The 17,403-nt window shown below is 37.7% G+C and overlaps 1 protein-coding gene across 2 annotated transcripts in view; it reads left to right on the forward strand.

Moving 5' to 3' along the window:
- Positions 1–823: 823 nt before the first annotated feature.
- The window catches only part of LOC112928477 (uncharacterized), a 166,922-nt gene continuing 150,342 nt past the window's right edge, over positions 824–17,403 (forward strand). For both annotated transcript variants that reach the window (XM_072746850.1, XM_026010220.2), the window contains exons 1-2: positions 824–1,114; positions 2,686–2,737. The gene's annotated coding sequence lies outside the window, so the exon portion shown is untranslated. The remainder of the gene's footprint in view (positions 1,115–2,685; positions 2,738–17,403) is intronic.

Genomic DNA, 17,403 nt, shown 5'->3' on the forward strand with positions numbered 1-17,403 from the left:
ATGGCCTCTCAACCTTACCCAATAACGTCCCCATAATAGCACAAGAGAATGAGTACCCACCTCACGGGCCTGTGCCAGAGAAAAAAAGCAGTTAAGCTAGGACTGGCTTTGAAATCCTGTTTCTTGAAAACAACACTGTTGATTTTGCCTTCTTCCCCATAACACGTAATTTGATCCAATAGAAAAATCGTGTTTAAATTATTTGCCAGATAAACTGATAACCTTTATTTCCCCAGATCAAATCAGTGTTCAAGAAAGAAATAACCTGACCGTCAGTCACACACATGCTCTTTTGGGAGTCAAACTCCTACAGACACCAAGAAATAAAGGCATGAGAAAAGCACATTTGCATAACACGAATCACCACCAGTCATGCAACCACTCTCAATTATGAACACAAAACAAACCACGACAGCAGAGGTCCCTTCTTCCACCACACAGTCCCACACAGTTATGCCATTCCCACGCGGCTTCAAGTATGAACCACCTCACACCCGACGGCGTGTAGAATCACACACAGGGAGAAATACAACCACACACCCAGTCGCCGAGGGTCTCTCAGTTCGCCCGACAACATCTCGCGTTGTCTCACACACACCGAAGGGCCTGGCAAGGCACAGGGAGGGTCTCTGCGAGACTGAGGGTCCTCCCCTCAGCTCCAGCTCCTCCGCTGCACCTGCCCGCCCGAGGGTCCCATCTTCTCCGGATTCGGTAAGACTCTGGAACCACCCAACCCTGGCAGTCTCAGGCCCACGCCGGACGCCTGCGCACGAGGGCAGGCGGGCACTCCCACAAACACCCGCAGCGCCGCCGCTGCGCGAGCGGGTTTTAGCTGCGGAGTCCAGGAACCTGGAGGAGGGTTTAGTGAACTGGGATTCCTAGCGTCCGGACGGGTCAACCACAGCCCTCCCGGCGTTGGACTACATTTCCCAGAGCCACCGCGTCCCCAAGTGCGGCTTCATTTCCGTTTGTTCGCGCGATTTGGGGACCTCGCGAGGGGAGGGCAGCGCTTGTGGCGGAGCTTGGCCCGGCTCCGGCTGGGCGGGCGAACCTGAAATCGGGGTTTGGACCCCGGGCTCCAGATCCTGGATCCTGAACCGCACCTTCTGTCGAGGTGAGGATGTCCGGAATGCCGGGGCGGAAGCGTCGCTGGAAAGCAGCGTGTGTGGCGGTCTCCTGGCGTTTTGTGTGGTGAGACAGCCTGCCTGGTCTTGGTGTGGGCGAATGAACGTGTGCGAGGGTGGTTTTGTGAATAAGCGTTTGTGTGAGAGAGAGTTGTGACTCTGAGGGTGTAGTAATACCGCTGTGACATTGTGTGTGTGACCGGCGTGCTTAACTAACTGGGAATGTGCTTGTGTGACAGTGTGATTGTGCGAACGTCGTATGTGACTGGGGGTTTGCTTGTGACTGTGAACTGTGCGACTCTGCTGTTGTGACAGGGTGTTTGGATGTTTTTGGATCACTTTGAGGTTGTGTATGCGACTGTGTATTGTGTGTATTCCTGGGGTTTGTCCGTGACTTTGAGGAGTTATGAGAGTGTTTTTGTGACACGGTGCTTGTGACCACTTGTTTCTTTGACCTGGTAGTTGGTTATATTTTTCTGTCCGATTGGATGGCTGTGTGAATGCCATATGTGTGACTGTTGGGACTGCTGCTTTCATGACTGTGAAGAGTGAGAGTGCTGCCTTGTACGTGTGTTTTTGGCCGTGTGTATCCCCGACAGGGTGCTTGGATGTGCTTGAGTGATTGTGTGTATGCACCGCGTATGATTGGATTTTATTTAAGGTGAAAGGTGGTCTGAGGTTGTAATATTAATTTGGAGATTGTGACTCTGTGTGACCATGGAAATGTGTCTGACTTTGTTTAGTCATTTGTATATTTTTATAGCCTGTGATCTTAAGAGAATTTAATGAAGTACAGAGATAAAATTGGATTTTTGTATTTTGGAGGTTCATTCTGGTCTGAGTCTGCCTGTTTATCATGAGTCTCACGTGGCTTTGTCCTCACAAAACTTGACTTCTTTCTCTTCTGAATCTCAGTGACCCTCTGTCATCCCCCTTCGTACATGGCCTATATTGCTTCATTTCTTTATCCATTTTTGTTCACATTGCAGATGTAGGTTTCCTTTTGGCTTCCAGGTGTTCTCTCACCTTACAGCCTTAAGGATGTTGAATGCAGAAAGGTGACAGGAAGGAAAGAAGTCAGAAATTTGAGCCCCTGAATGAAGACTATAAGTTATTTCTAAGCCACAGACCTGTGTCTGACAAGATTTGATAGCACCTTCAAAACAGGCCATTTGGAAATGTAATGGGGTTCCAGGAGTGGGAATACTTCTAGAGAATGTGCCAGAGGAGCCAGTCACACACTTTAGAACATGGAAGTACTTCACTGCAGGGCTTTGTCTCCAGTAGACAAGTTTGAATCTAGAAGTAAGTTCTAGTCCGAGACAGCTGTGATCTTGGACCATCTTTCTAAAACAAAGTGCAAAAAAAAAAAAAATAAATAAAATAAAATAAAAAAATAAATAAAACAAAGTGCAGAACTGTTCTACTCTCCTGACTTTCTTTCATTGTAGATAAAAGGTAGATTGGGGAATTGGGTGAGTAAGAGTATGTGTTCTAATTTAGAGTATGTTCCAAGAAAGGTCTACTATCTCATGATTCCATTTTCTTTTCCTGAGAGTAGAGCCCAGAGGAGGAAAAAAATGGCTGTTATACATTCAAAAGCAAAGTCCAAGGTGAGTACATGTTTCCTCTTTGTTTCCCTAAATGCCTTTATTTTTTTCAGGACATAGAAATCTTTGTTTTCTCTTCGAAATTTCCTAGTTAAGCTTTCTCAAATAATAGAAGTGGCAAGGCAATTTTCTGTAGATTAGAGCAAGACTATCTACAGTTAGTTGTGATAGATATTTCCCAATAGTGGGTAAATTGAGGAAGAATGGATGTGAGACTCATAAATTTATAAAGGAAATAATGTGTTATTTCGGACACAGCAGCATTTTTTTAAAAAACTTTTTGTTTGATGATATTATTATTATTCCCCCCCCCCTTTTTTTAAGAGAGAGGGATGGGGAGGGAGGAGAAGAGGGAGAGAGAGAATCTTAAGCAGGCTCCATGCCTAGCGCCAAGCTGGAGGCAGGGTTCGATCTCCCAACCTGAGCCAAAGTCAAGAGTCTGACACTTAACCAACTAAGCCACCCCAGGTGCCCCTGTTGGTAATTTTCAAACATACACAAAAGTATGATGAATCATCATAGGCCCAGCTCAATAGTTATCACTTGCCAATCTTATTTATTCTGCCTTTGGTTTGAAATCCTTTCTAATTTGCCTTTTGACAAAGGCAAATTAAATTTTGGACTTATGGGTTATTTTAGAAAATCTTATTTTTAGGTATTACGAGGATCTCCCAGAGATCTTTTTGTTACTTATTTCTAATTTCATTTCATTGTGTTCAGAGAATATACTTTTTATGATGTGAATCCTTTAAAATTTATTAAGAATAGTTTTGTGACCCAGAATGTGTGCACTTGAAAAGACTATATTCTGCTGTTGGGTGAAGAGTTCCATAAATGTCAGCTAGGTAACTCAGGTTGATAGTGTTGTTTATTTTTTTATTTTTATTTTTTAATTGTTTTTGATAGTGTTGTTTAAATCCTCTGTACCTTTACTGATTTTGTCTGTTTTTATTTCTGTCTCATAATTTCTATTAGTTTCTTCTTCATATATTTTGAAGCTCTGCACTAGGTGTTATGCTATATGTTGGCAAATTGAACTCCAATAAAATAAATAAATAAATAAAATATTTTGAAGGTCTGTTAGATTCACAGAAGTTTTCCATAATACATCCTGTTGGTGAATTGATGTCTTTATCATTATGAAATGGTCTTCTTTATCCCTGGTAGTGGTCTTTGCTCTGAGCATCTACTTTGATATTTAATGTTGCCACCCTCACTTTCTTTTCATTTATGTTAGCATGAAATATATTTTTCTATCCCTTTATTTTTTACCTGTTTGTGTTCTGGTGTTGGAGCACATTTCTTGTTGGCTGCATTTAATTGGATCTTGTGTTTTTATCCAGTTTGACGATATCTGTCTTTTTTTTTTTTTTTTTTAAGATTTTATTTATTTATTCATGAGAGATACAGAGAGAGAGCGAGGCAGAGACACAGGCAGAGAGAGAAGCAGGCTCCAGGCAGGGAGCCTGATGTGGAACTTGATCCCAGGACCCCAGGATCATGCTCTGGGCCGAAGGCAGGCGCTAAACCACTAAGCCACCCAGGGATCCCCAACAATTTCTGTCTTATAATTATTTATATTATGTAGTGTGATCATTGATGTGGTTTTGTCAAATGCATCATTTTATCCCATCTGTTCCCTACTCCCTTTTCTTTCTTTTCTGCCGCCTTTTGAATTGGGAGTTTCAAACTAACAATAGCCATATTTTAACTATCTGAATACAGAAAAACAATCAAGACTTCTTGGAAGTTCAATAGGATATTATGTATTCTATAGTTAGGCTCATTTGTTTCATCTTGCTTTCTACTTTTAGTGATTGTTTTTCCCCACTTTGATTTAATTTTATTTTAAAATTATATAAAGTATATACTTATTTTCAAAATCAAAACTACAGAACAAGGTGAATGCAGAGAAGTCCAGTGTTCATTCCTGTCCCCTTCACTCTGTTTCCTTTTTCCCTGTGTAGATAACTACCTATTCTCTTTGGTGTATTCTTCAATTTTTAAAAAAATGGCCTATGTTTATGTGTATGTGTTTGTATGTATACATATGTATCCATACATGGACACATTTATTTTTTACATCTCCATTCTTAATTAAAAAGGAGTATTCTGGGATCCCTGGGTGGCGCAGCGGTTTGGCGCCTGCCTTTGGCCCAGGGCGCGATCCTGGAGACCCGGGATCGAATCCCACGTCGGGCTCCCGGTGCATGGAGCCTGCTTCTCCCTCTGCCTATGTCTCTGCCTCTCTCTCTCTCTCTCTCTGTGACTATCGTAAAAAAAAAAAAAAAAAAAAAAAAAGGAGTATTCTATACACTACATTTTGTTTTCCTCACATGTTTAATGTATCCTGGAGGTCATTCTTAGCGGCCCACAGAGATCTTTCTTATTCTATATTGTAATTACCTCTTCTGTTGTGTGAGTGTAATAATTTACTCACCCAGTCATCTGTGAGTAGGCATTTGTTTTTGTTCCCCAATATTTTTCCATTATTAATATAGCAATCAATAACAGTGCGTATGGTTTCTATTTGTAGAGGTTTATCTTTGGGGCAAATTTCTAGAAGTGGCCTACTTTTAGTTTATTTTAATGTTTTTGACATAAATTCTACCTGAATCACAACTCTTGAATAATAATAAAATGGGTACATTTCCTTATTTTTCTCCTTCCCCATCTTTTTCTCCATTACCCAAGCTAAAAAAAGTCTTAGAGGTTTTTTTATTGTTAAATATTCTTTTTCTCAGAATATATTGAGCCTTTTTTTTAACCATTGCATATCCTTTTAAAATTTTTTTACAAAGCTATTATTTCCTGATATCAAAGTAGTTTTCTTTTTTTTTTTTTAATTTTTTTTTTTAAATTTATTTATGATAGTCACAGAGAGAGAGAGAGGCAGAGACACAGGCAGAGAGGCAGAGAAGCAGGCTCCATGCACCGGGAGCCCGACGTGGGATTCGATCCCGGGTCTCCAGGATCGTGCCCCGGGCCAAAGGCAGGCGCCAAACCGCTGCGCCACCCAGGGATCCCCCAAAGTAGTTTTCTGATATGAAAATAGTACATGTTTGTTGGTATGACTTAGAAAATACAAAAAGAAATAAGAAAATAACAAATACTCAAAAAGTCTATTTTAGAATGAATCATAGTTCATATTTGGAATCTATCCTTCAAGTCTTTTTTTTTAACTTTTAATTATAGAAAAATTTAAACATGTATGAAACATGTATAATGTAGTATAGCCCCATGTACCCTCCCCATCACTAAGCTTCAGCAAATATCAATTTATAATTAAACATGTTTCATCTATAGATCCACCACTCCTTCTCCTGACCAAAAAATGGATTATCTTGGAGTAAATCCCAGATATGTAATTTCATCCACAAATATTTTAATATGTGTTTTTAAAAGATAAGAACTTTATCCTTAAAAAACATAATCACAGGACATCTGAATGGCTCAGTTGATTAAGTGTCTGACTCTTGATTTTGGTTCAGGTCATGATCTTGCAGCCGTGTGATTGAGCCCTGCATCAAGCTCTGAGCTCAACGTGGAGTCTACTTCAGATTCTCTTTCCCTCTCCCCTCCCATTCATTCTCTCTCTTTCTCAAGAAATAAAATCTTTAAAAAACATAACCACAATATCATCACTATAAAGAACTCCACCTTTAATACCTTATTAATATTATGAAAAAGCAAGTTAGTGTTCAGATTTCTCCCATTGTCCATAAATACTTGTAGAATTAAGATCCAAACAATGTCCATTTAGTATAATAGTATGATATGTTTCTTAATCTTGATCTTAATCTTTCTTTCTCTTTTCTTGCAGTTTATTTGTTCCAGCAACAGTTTTCTTATAGAGTTACCCATATTCTGGATTTTGTTGGTTGCACATGTGTGGTGTCATTTTACATGTTCCTGTATTCTAAACTGGCATTTAATTCTAGAGACTTGATCAGGTTTACATTTTTTTTGTGGTTTTGCTTGTTTGCTTTGCACTAATTCTTCATACATATTGGTGTGTGCTGCATAATATTTGGTTGCTTTTCTTTATGTGATATTAACAGCTATTGGTTATTTCAGAATTTATTATTTTATCAGTGTTACAAGATATTCTAATTCTTTTATTTCTTCTGCATTTATTAGTTGGAATACTTCCCTAAAGGGAACTATCCTCTCATCAATGTCTTGGTTACTCTGAGGTATAGCTCATGTAAAAAAAAATCAGGACAAAATCTTGCTTTTGCTCATGATTTCTCAGCATCTTCCAAAGTTTATCCTATGTTTTCCTTTTAAATTATTACCATGAACTTGCAGATTTAAATATATTTGATATGTTTCAGTCCATAGCAGTTATTGTTTTTATTAATACTCAGATTGTTCATCTTTGTTTATGGGATCCTCTTTACTCCCTCTGATTTGGCTCCTTTAGGATTCTGTGGCTCTGGTCCTTGAAGTAGGAAAAGCCTTTTGTCTCGTACCCTGTTGGCAATGAAAAGATTCCCTACATCTGTGCTGATCCATCTGACTATCTGCGGTACTGTTCCATGGAGAAATATAGAACAGCTGGGGAGCCAGTGCTTTCTTTGGGCTAGCCTCTTTTTGTACTTAGAGATTAGTAAGTGATTAAAAGCTGTTACTTTCATATTGGGTTGTCTTAGTTTTTCTGACAACTTGGCAGCTCAGCTCTTTTCAGCTCAGCTTTTGACAGTTTGGTGTGGTATTCTTGACAGTTGAGTGTGGTGTCAGTTTTGTCAAGGTACTTGATAGTGTTGTATGTAAATACTCTATCTCATTAATCTCATTTTTATCTACTTGTTCTGATAGTTGCTGAAAAATATTAAAATTTCCAAATCTGATTGTGGATTTGTCCATTTCTTCCTTTAGTTCTATTAGTTTTTGCTTCATATATTTGGTGCTTTGTTATATCTCTACACATTTAGGATTTCTGCATCTTCTTGATGAATTTATCCTCTTCATCTTTTGTATTAGTCTTTGTCTTGATCTCTTTTTTGTCTTATATTATTAATATGAGTGCATAGGCTTTCTTATCCTTAGTATTTTTGTGGTAGATGTTCTTCCACCATTTCACTTTCTCCTTTTTTTTTTAAGTTTTTATTTAAATTCCCATTAGTTAACATACAGTGTAATATTAATTTCAGGTGTATAGTATAGTGACTCAACACCCAATGCTCATTTCAGCAAGTGCGCTCCTTAATCCTCATCACCTATTTTATCAGTCTCCCCACCCACTTCTCCTCTGGTAACCATCAGTTTGTTCTTTATAATTAAGAGTTTTTCTTGGTTTGCCTCCTCCTTTTTGTTCCACTTTGTTTTTTGTTTTGTGTTTAAAATTCCATATATGAGTGAAATCATATGGTATTTGTCTTTCTCTGACTTGTTTCATCTAATACTCTCTAGCTCCATCCATGTCCTTGCAAATGGCAAGATTTCATTCTTTTTATGGCTGAGCAATATTCCATTGTGTATATATACCACATCTTCTTTATCCATCAATTGATGGATACTTGGGCTGTTTCCATAATTCAGCTATTGTTGATAATGCTGTTTTAAAAACATCAGAGTGCATGTATCCCTTTGAATTAGTATTTTTGTATTCTTTGGGTAAATACCTAGTAATGCAATTGCTGGGTAGCTATATTTTTTTTTTGAAGATTTTATTTATTTATTCATGAGAGACACACAGAGGCAGAGACATAGAGGGAGAAGCAGGCTGCCCACAGGGAGCCTGATGTGGGACTCGATCCCCAGACCCGGGATCATGCCCTGAGCCAAAGGCAGACACTCAACCGCTGAGCTACCCAGGCATCCCAAATAGTTCTATTTTTAACTTTCTGGGGAACCTCCATACTGTTTTCCACAGTGGCTGCACCAGTTTGGATTTCCACCAACAGTGCACAAGGGTTCTCCTTTAACCACATCCTAGCCAACACCTGTTGTTTCTTGTATTGTTGATTTTGGTCATTCTCACAGGGATGAGGTGATATGTCATTGTAGTTTTGATTTTTGTTTGCCTGATGATCAGTGATACTGAGCATCTTTTCATGTCTCTTGTCTTATATTTAAAACAAGTATACAGGCTTTCTTATGCTTAGTATTTGTATGGTAAATTTTCTTACACAACTTTACTTTCAACCCACCTGTGTCTTCATACTTAAAGTGTATTTCTTATAAAGAGCATACAGTTGAAATTTGCTTTTTTCTTTTGTCTTGACATTGTCTCTTTTTAATTTTTTTTATTTTTAAAGATTATTTTCATGATTAAATGTCTGTAATAGCATATTGAGTAAAACAAAGTACAGAGAAACCCATTCAGGGGAATTCATCCAAGGATTTGGGTAGATGTGGAGAACCCTAAATACATTGTCCTTTAGTCTGTATGTAACACAGTGGTTTCTAAGAACTTAAGGTAATAAGATCTGCCTCAGTGAATGCAAAGTATTTAGCATGTGACATTGTCTTTTAATGGGAGTAGTTGGACTATGTACCAGAAAGGGAATCACAATTTATTTTAATCCCTGCTGTGGACAGGAGCTCCCCAAATATCTCTAAATAAGTGTTTGGCACATTTTACAGTTAGTTTATTTAAATTTCCCTGTGTCTTTAGCTCTGTGATGAATTTAAAAGAAACTATGATTTTTAAAAATCTTATCTGAAGTATTTTTGGTTGTTAAATGGGCACAATTATCTATTGAGCTTTCTGCATCTGGAAGAAGTAGAATTTTTAATTAAATGTTTATTGAATATCTATATCATTGATTAGTGTAAGGGCAGTGGTTCTCCCTAGAGGATGTTTTAGAAATACATCTGTGTGCTTTTGAATGTTAAAATAACTGAGTTGAGGGTGAAGTCTTCTGGCTTTTGAAGGACTGAAGCCATGGATCTGGGTTATAGAGTAGATGACTTTTTTATAAAAAGATATGTAGTAAATACTTTAAGATTTCTGGGCCAGATGGTCTCTGTTGCAGTTATCTGACTCTGCTACTGGAGTGTGAAAGGAGCCAAAGACAATTTATAAACAGTTTAGTGTAGATGTGTTCCAATAAAGGTTTATTTACAAAAACAGTTTGTTGGTGGGCAGTAGTTTGCTAACTTCTAATCTAGATACTCTGCAGTATACAGCAGATAATTGTTCTGTGACCTGCAAAATTCAGACCATAGCTGGGAAAAAAAATGTGTTTATAATAATCTTGGTCTAGAACTTCTCACATAAAGCATTATTTTTGCATGATATTTTACACACTGCTGAGTTTATGTTACTATTATTGCATGATTTTACTATTAGCTAAATATTCCAGGAATGCTTGAATGATTGAGAAAAGACTACTTTGTTTTATTTGGAAATACTATGACATTTTTAAAAAGGTCACAGCACTGATGGCAACACTGCTTGAGATATTTTCCTTACCACTACCACATACTTGTAGAAGCCTACATTTGTAGATAATAAATTTCATTGAGTCTATAGATATATGAACACATCACACACATACATATATATGCATACATATACATACACATACATAGACTTTCAAAATGTCAAATGTTAATAAAAGTTATCAACAATACTTACTTGAAGACTTCTGGGTAAGATGCCAGAGTATGAGGACCCCTAAGCTCATCTCGTCCCATGGACACAAACTAGATAACACCCACATCAGTGTAAATAACCCAGAAAAATGACCTGAAGACTGAGAGAACAGACCCTCCACAGCTAAATGTAACAGGCTACATTTGAAGAGGGTAGGCAGATAGGGATACAGTTGAGAGCTAAATGGACCAATAGGACTGTCTGCAGGAAGACAGGGATACTGCAGGTATGTAGGGGGAAAACAAACAAATCCCTACACCAAGCATCCCATGTATGGGTGCCCACACGGGGAGATGAATCCCCTTGGTATTTGCCTTTGAAAATGAGAGCAGCTGGATTTCATGAGTCTTTGCAAACAGTAGGGCATAACACCTGGAACTTTGAAAATCAGTAGGCTTGTCTCTGGGAGAGTTGGAAGGGTGAGAGAAAACTAAGTCCCTGCCCTTAAAGAGATAGCACAACAAACAGCAGCCTAATGGAGATACAGCATAGAGGGAGCAGTTTGAAAAATACCTGGGGTATGTGGGAGAGAGATTTGTCTACTGATCTCAGAGCTTGTGCTGGAAGAGTAGGGATCATTGGGAGGCATCTCTAAGAATAAAAGAGCTCGCAGGCACCATTTTCTTTCCCCATCCCCTAGCCTAGACACACAGATACCTATAGGAAACAGTGCAATACCAGTATTTGCTACATAACTTGCTAATGGTGGCCCTGCCCCTGAATACTTCTGCGGCTCTGCATCTTACAGCCAGGCCTCTATTCTGAGTCTCTTCCCACAGCTACAGACTTTGCTAACACCCTGCAACCCATACCTGAATACTCCTACAGATCTGCTCCTCCAGTATGCCAGGCTAGAGCTTATCTAAAGTGGTGCCACAAGTGTGGCAGTGTGCAAGCATTCTCAACATGGCCCAGCAACCACTCTAATGTGACTCCTGCCTGGAGGAGAAGGGAAGATAACCACATATCCCAGTCCAACCCACAAGGCTATCAACTGATTTTTCAGCAGAAATTTAGCAGACAAGAAGGGCGTGCTGGGCGTTATGCTATGTTGGCAAATTGAATTTAAATAAAATATTTTTAAAAATAAAAATAAGTAAAAATGGGTGAAGAATTGGGGGTGGGGCAGGCAGAAGGAGAGAGTGCCGTGATATATACTGAGTCCTAAATGAAAACCCTGCAGTCAAGAATATTCTGTCTGGCAAAGCTATTGTTCACAATAGAAGAAGAGATAAAGAGTTTCCCAGACAAAAGTTAAAGAAATTCATGACCACTAAACCAGCCCTATGTGGAATGTTAAAAGGGACTCTTTAAATGGAAAGGAAAGACTGTAAGTAGGAATAAGAAAATAGGAAGAGCAAAAACAGTAAAAATAAGTATATCTGTAAAAATCAGTCAAAGAATTCGCAAAAGAAAAGGATATAGGGGCACCTGGGTGGCTCAGGGGTTGAGCATCTGCCTTGGGCTCAGGTCGTGATCCCAGGGTGCTGGGATCAAGTCCTGCATTGGGCCCTTCGCAGGGAGCCTGCTTCTCCCTTTACCTGTGTCTCTGCCTCTCTCTCTCTGCATCTCTCATGAATGAATGAATGAATGAATGAATGAATGAATGAATGAATAAATAAATAAATAAATAAATATATTTTTAAAAACCAAAAGGATGTAAAGTATGACATACCTAAATTAGGGGAGAGGGAAAGGAGTAAAGAATGGGTTCAAACCTAAGCAACCAACAACTTAATATAGACTACTATATTTAGAAGATGTTATACACAAAGCTAATGTTTACAAAAATCAAAAACCAGTAATAAACATGCAAAAATAAAGAGGAAGGAATCCAAGCATATCACTAAAGAAAGCCAACAATGAGAGAAGAGAGCACGAGAAGAAAGGAACAGAAAAGACCTTTGAAAACAACCATAAAGCAAGTAATGAAAAGGCAATAAGGACATACTGATCAATAGTTACTTTGAATGTGCATGTACTAAATGCTGCAATCAAAAGGAATAGGGTGATGGAATGGATAAAAAAGCAAGACCCATCTCTATGTGTTCACAGGAGACTCATTTCAGACCTAAAGACACATGCAGATTGAAAGTGAAGGGATAGAGGGGCACCTGGTTGGTTCAGTTGCTTGAGCATCCTCACTCTTGGTTTTGGCTCAGGTCATGATCTCAGGGTTGTGGGATTGAGCCTGTGTTGGTCTCCATGCTCAATGTGGAGTCTGCTAGTCCCTCTTCTCCCACTCCGCCCCTCTGCATCTCCCTTTACTCACTCACTCTTGTGAAGGTGCACACTCTGTCTCTAAAATAAATAAAATATATGCATATATTTTAAAGTGAAGGGATAGAAAAGCAGTTATGTAAATGGAAGTGAAAAGAACATTGGGATAGTAATACAAAGAACAAAATAGACGTTAAAGCAACAAAGAGTGTAACAGGAGACAAAGGACACTAACGATAAAAGGAACAATCCAACAAGAATATATAGCAGTTGTAAATACTTCTGCAACAAACATGGGGGCACCCAAATACATAAAGCAGCTAATAACAAACATAATGGAAAATGAAGTAATTGATAGTAATACAGTAATAGGAGGTTTTACCATTTCACTTAAATCAATAGATCATCCCAAAGAAAATCAACAAGGAAACAGTGGCTTTGAAAGACATGTCGGACCAGATAGATCTACAGATGTATTTAGAACACTCTATTCTAAAGCAGCAGAATACACATTCTTTTCAAATGCACAAGGAACTTTCTCTAGAAATAGATCACATATTCGGCCCCCCAAAAAAGTCTCAACAAATTAAAAAGACTGAAGTCATACCATGGGATTTTTCCAACCACAATGCTGTTAAACTAGGTATCAACCATAGGGAAAAATCTGGAAAGACCAGAAATACATGGAAGTTAGATAACATGCTACTGAACAACCCAAATGTGTCGTGCAAGAAATCAAAGAGGAAATCAAAAAACACATGGGGACAAATGAAAATGAAAACACAATGATCCAAAATCTTTGGGATGGAGCAAAAACTGTTCTAAGAGGGAAGTTGATAGCAATACAGGCCTAACTCAAGATGCAAAAAAATCTTAAATAAAAAAACCCAAAGTTACACTTAATGCAGCTAGAAAAGGAAGAACAACAACAACAACAAAAACCTCAAACCAGTAGAAGGAAGGAAATATTAAAGATTAGAGCACAAATAAATGGAATAGAAACAAAAAAACAGTGGAATAGATCAGCAAAACCAGGAGCTGGTTCTTTGAAAAGATCGACAAAACTAATAACTTTTAGACTCATCAAAAAGAAAAAAAAAAATGAGAAGACTCCAAACGAAGTCAGAAATGGAGGAGATATAACTGACACCACAGAAATACAAAGAATTACAAGAGAATATTATGAAAAATTACATGCCAACAAATTGGACAGCCTAGAGGATATTGAGTAATTCCTAAAAACATAAAACTTCCCAAAACTGAATCAGGAAGAAACAAAATTTGAATAGACTGATTACCAGCAATGAAATTGAATCAGTAATAAATTCCAATAAAAGTCCAGGACCAGATGGCTTCATAGGTAAATTATACCAAACATTTAAAGAACAGTTAATACCTATTCTCAAACTATTCCAAAACACAGAAGAGAAAGGAAAACTTCCAAATTCATTCTCTGAAGCCAGCATTACCCTGATACCAAAACCAGATAAAGGAACCATTAAAAAAAAAAAGAGAACTACTGGCTCATATCCTTGTTGAACATACATGCAAAATTCTTCAACAAAATACTAGAAAACTGGATACATTTATAAAATCATTCACCATGATCAAGTGAGATTTATTCCCAGGATTCAAGGGTTGTTCAGTATTCACAAATTAATGAATGTCCTATATTACATCAATATGACCAAGAATAAACACCATATAATCATTTCAGTAGATGCAGAAAAAAGCATGTGACAAAGTACAATACCCATTCATGATACAAACCCTCAACAAAGTAGGTTTAGAGGGAACAATCCTTAACATAATAAAGGCCAAATGTGGAAAAGCCACACCTAACATCATACTCAGTGGCAAAAACTGGGAGCTTTTCTCCTAAGATCAGGAACAAAACAAGGATGTCCACTCTCTACATTTTTATTCAACATAGTACTGCAAGTCCTAGACACAGCAGTCAGACAACAAAAAGAAATAAAGGACATCCAGATTGGCAAGGATGAAGACATTCACTTTTTACAGATGACATTATATTTAAATATATATACATATATATATTTATTTCTTTAACAAATGATGTTTATATATATATATAAAACCTGGAAGACTCTACCAAAAAACTACCAGAACTGATACATGAATTTAGTTAAGTCACAGGATACAAAATCAATATACAGAAATCTGTTGCATTTTGACACACTAATAATGAAGCAGCAGTAAGAGAAGAAAACAGTCCCATTTAAAATTGCAACAAAAAGAATAAAAGATCTAGGAAAACTTGACCAAGGAGGTGATAGATCTGTACTCTGAACACTTTAAAATTGATGAAAGAAATTGAAGACAACACAAATGGAAAGATACTTCATGCTCATAAATTGTGAGAACAAATATTAAAATGTCCATACCATCCAAAGCAATGTACGGATTCTTTTCTTAAGATGATTTTTTTTTTATTTTTTTTTTGAGAGAGAGTGCATGAGCTCAGTGGGGCAGAGGGAGAGGAAGAGAGAATCATCAAGCAGATTCCCCTCTGAGCATGGTATGTGATGTGGGGCTTGATATCAGGACCCAGAAATCATGACCTGAGCCAAAATCAAGAGTCGGACCCTCAACCAACTGAGCCACTGAGGTGTCCCCAATCAACAGTTTTCTTAGAATCCTTATCAAAATATCAACAGCATTTTTCACAGAACTAGAGCAGATAATCCTCAAATTTATATGGAACCACCAAAGACTTCCATTAGCCAAAGCAATCTTGAGAAAGAACAGAGCTGGAAATACCACAATTCCGGATTTCAATATATACCACAAACCTATAGTAATCTACATAGTGCAGTACTGGCAGAAAAACAGATCAGTGGAACAGAATAGAGAGCCCAGATATAAATCCATATAAATTATATGGTCAGTTTTTGACGGAAGAGGCATGGATATGCAATGGAAATAGTTTCTTTAACAAATGATGTTTGGAAACCTGGACAGCCACATACAAAAGAATGAAACTGGATCACTGTCTTATACAATATGCAAGAATTTAAAAATCAGCTAACCTAAATGTGATACCTGAAACTAAAAAAAAAAAAATAATAATAATGAGCACAGACAGTAATTACTCTGACATCAGCCATAGCAGCCCATTTTGAATATGTCTCCTGAGGCAGGGGGAAGCAAAACCAAAAATAAAATACTGAGATTATTTCAAAATAAAAAGCTTTTGCACGGCAAAGGAAACACCAAAACTAAAAGTCTGCTGAATATGAGAAGATATTTGCAAATGACATATCCAATAAAGGGTTAGTATCCAAAATGTATAAAGAATTTATACCATTCAGCAAAAAAACAATAATCTGATTAAAAAATGATCTGAAGATATGAACAGACATTCCTCTGAAGAGGACTTAAAGATGGCCAACAGACCCATGAAGAGATGCTCAGCATCACTCATCATCAGGGAATTCCAAGTCAAAACCACACTGAGATCAACTCACACTTGTCAGGATAGCTAAAATAAAAAAATGCAAGAGACAAGTGTTGGCAAGGATGTAGAGAAAAAGGAACCCTTGTGCACTGTTGGTGGGAATGCAAACTGTTGCAGCCACTGTGGAAAACAGTATAGAGGTTCCTTAAAAAGTTACAAAGAGAACTACCCTGCAATCCATCAATTGCACAACTGGGTATTTACCCAAAGGATACCAATACACTAATTCAAAGGGATACATATACCCTTATATTTATAGCAGCATTATTTAGAATAGCCAAGATATTACCATATAATCCAGTAATTCCACTATTGGTATTTACCCAAAAATATGAAAACTCTAATTTTACAAAATATATGCACCCCTATGTTAATTGCAGCATTATTAATAATGGCCAAATTATGGAAACAGCCCAAGTGTCCACTGATAGATGAATGGATAAAGAAGAGGTGGTGTATATAATGGAATATTACTCAGCCATTTAAAAAAAATGAAATACTGCCATTTACAATAACACGGATGGATTTAGAGAGTATAAAGCTAAATGAAATTAGAGAAGGACAAATGCCATATGATTTCACTCATGTGGAATTTAAGAAACAAAGAATGAAAAAAGAGACAAACCAAAAAAAAAAAAAAAAAGACAAACCAAGAAACAGGTTCTTAACTATAGAAAACAAACTGTTGGTTAATAGAAGGGAGGAAGAGGATTAAGAGTACACTTACCATGATGAGCACTGAGTATAGAACTGGTTTTTTAAAAATAATTTATTTATTCATGAGAGACAGAAGGCAGAGACATAGGCAGAGGGAGGAGCAGGCTCCCTGCAGGGAGCCCGATGTAGGACTGATCCCAGAATCTGGGATCACGCCCTGAGCTGAAGGCAGAGGCTCAACTGCTGAGCCACCCAGGCATCCCTATAGAATTGTTTAATCAGTATATATTGTACACCTGAAACTAATATAACACTGTATGTTAACTATACTGGAATTAAAAATTTTTTGAACAGTACTTTAAAAAATGCTTACCTCAGGGATCCCTGGGTAGCTCAGTGATTTAGTGCCTTCAGCCCAGGGCATGATCCTGGAGTCCCAGGATCGAGTCCCACATTGGGCTCCCTCCCTGCATGGAGCCTGCTTCTCCCTCTGCCTGTGTCTTTGCCTCCTTCTCTCTGTGTTTCTCATGAATAAATAAATAAAATCTTTAAAAAAATGCTTAGCTGAATATTATGATCTTATAAATCTGAATTTGTTCAAGTAGTTATAAGTGTAAGCATTTAATTGTGCCTTTTAATTTGTATAACAGTTGATCATTATCTCTATTTTTGGCATAATGTATATAATTGTGTCATATTATCTATAAA

This window comes from Vulpes vulpes, chromosome 1, assembly GCF_048418805.1.
Source record: "Vulpes vulpes isolate BD-2025 chromosome 1, VulVul3, whole genome shotgun sequence".
NCBI lineage: Eukaryota > Metazoa > Chordata > Mammalia > Carnivora > Canidae > Vulpes > Vulpes vulpes.